Below are 1,746 nucleotides of genomic sequence, written 5' to 3' on the forward strand. Positions count from 1 at the left end.
CATACCGCTTCATCCCTGTGTCTTGTCACGCAACTCTGTTCCCCTTTCGGGCTCTGTCTTTACATTTACTTTGAAAGACGAAGCTCGCGATTATGGTAAGGGGCGTTACATTTCACAATGCACTGGGTCAGCTGGCCAATCAGAGCAGACTGCGCTTGTCGGAAGGAGGGACTTTGTAGAAAACGAAGCGTTTGAGAGAGGCGGGGCATAGAGGACCTACAATAATGTATAGTATTTGAAAAATAATGTGTTTTTTAACATTAAAACATGTCAACATATTCTGTTACACCAAATACGCAAAATAATGATCTTTAAAAAAGCATCATATGACCCCTTTAAGAATTTTGGGGGAAATACCATGAGTCTTTTTTTGCAACAGTTATCTAACATTTGACATATTTAATATTTAATAACTTGATATTAAATGATGATAAGGTGATAAGTTTAGTGTCTTTGTACACTTTAGTGACCTGTAGCTGTCAGATAACTATTCTGTATTCAATGTCTCAGAGTCCCAGTTAACAAAAATATGTTCTAAGAATGCTTTGCCTACTTTTTAATAACGCTTTTTCTTGGTAGGAAGTAGCAACTTTTAAAAACATTACACTAACATTCTGAAATTAAAATGTTTCAGAAAAATGATGTATAAATCATGATTTTGTGCTAACATTTTAATAACATTAAACAGGGCCTACCATATAACTTTAAACGAGCATTTTATTAACGTTACTGAAAATAGGCCTGCATTTGTTCATAACTTTGAGAGAATCTTTCCCGAAGGTGCAAAGTTTCTTGTTAGCTGTGGTGTTGTTGAATGTGACGCTAATAGGATGTGGATTTATAAATGAATGAATGAATAGCTAATGCTAAAAATGCATTTAGAAATCAATATCAAACATGGCATCTATTAAAATGGTAATTTCTAACGCTGGATGGCAGTCTTTCTCATATTTTCACATATCAAGTTGCACTATTTAAATTACACCACTAAGTGGCACTATTTTCTGACAATCTTTTTTAGATCAGTGGTCTTCTGCTGGTGCTGAAGAAGAATTTACAATGTTAAATTAGCATGTAATGTGCAGAATTATTAATTAAATATTCATAGGCTGATTTTGTAAACAAAAGCTGATTCTGATATCTATACCTGTGCAAACCTGGCACACCTGTGGATGTGATTGATTTTTCTCTTTAGAAGTTATTTTATTAGGCTATTTGAATTGTATTTTATGAATTGCTGTCGAAACCATTGACATTTTTGGATCACAATCCAGCAGATGAAACCACCGGTTCATTTTAATTCATATGCATTTTTTTTTCCAGAAAGTAAAAAGAGAGACAATTTTCTGGCAAGCAGTATTTCTTTTTAATAGCTTTTAATAAACACACAAACACAAGCTTTCATAAAAGAGGCGAGTCAGAGGCACAGAGTTGGGTTCTCGTGAATGAACAGTCTTCATCAGAGCTCACACTCCTTCAGACACGACTTACAGTACAGCTGCTTCAGAAGGAGCACCACCACATTCAATTAAATTCAAATATTACACTGTCTACAACTGTTTAGCCTGATCAAATGAATACAACACGATTCGGTTGTTATTTCAGGTTTTAGCCTTACGTTGTCAAGTAACGACTGCAGTCAAAAGTATTATTTATAATGTAGGGAAATGAGCACATGCAACATTTTCTAGTGCTGGTCCCATGTCAGAACAGACCACATATTGATTATATATATATATATATATA

Source organism: Sinocyclocheilus grahami, unplaced genomic scaffold (assembly GCF_001515645.1).
Source record: "Sinocyclocheilus grahami isolate Dianchi unplaced genomic scaffold, SAMN03320097.WGS_v1.1 scaffold238.1, whole genome shotgun sequence".
Lineage (NCBI taxonomy): Eukaryota > Metazoa > Chordata > Actinopteri > Cypriniformes > Cyprinidae > Sinocyclocheilus > Sinocyclocheilus grahami.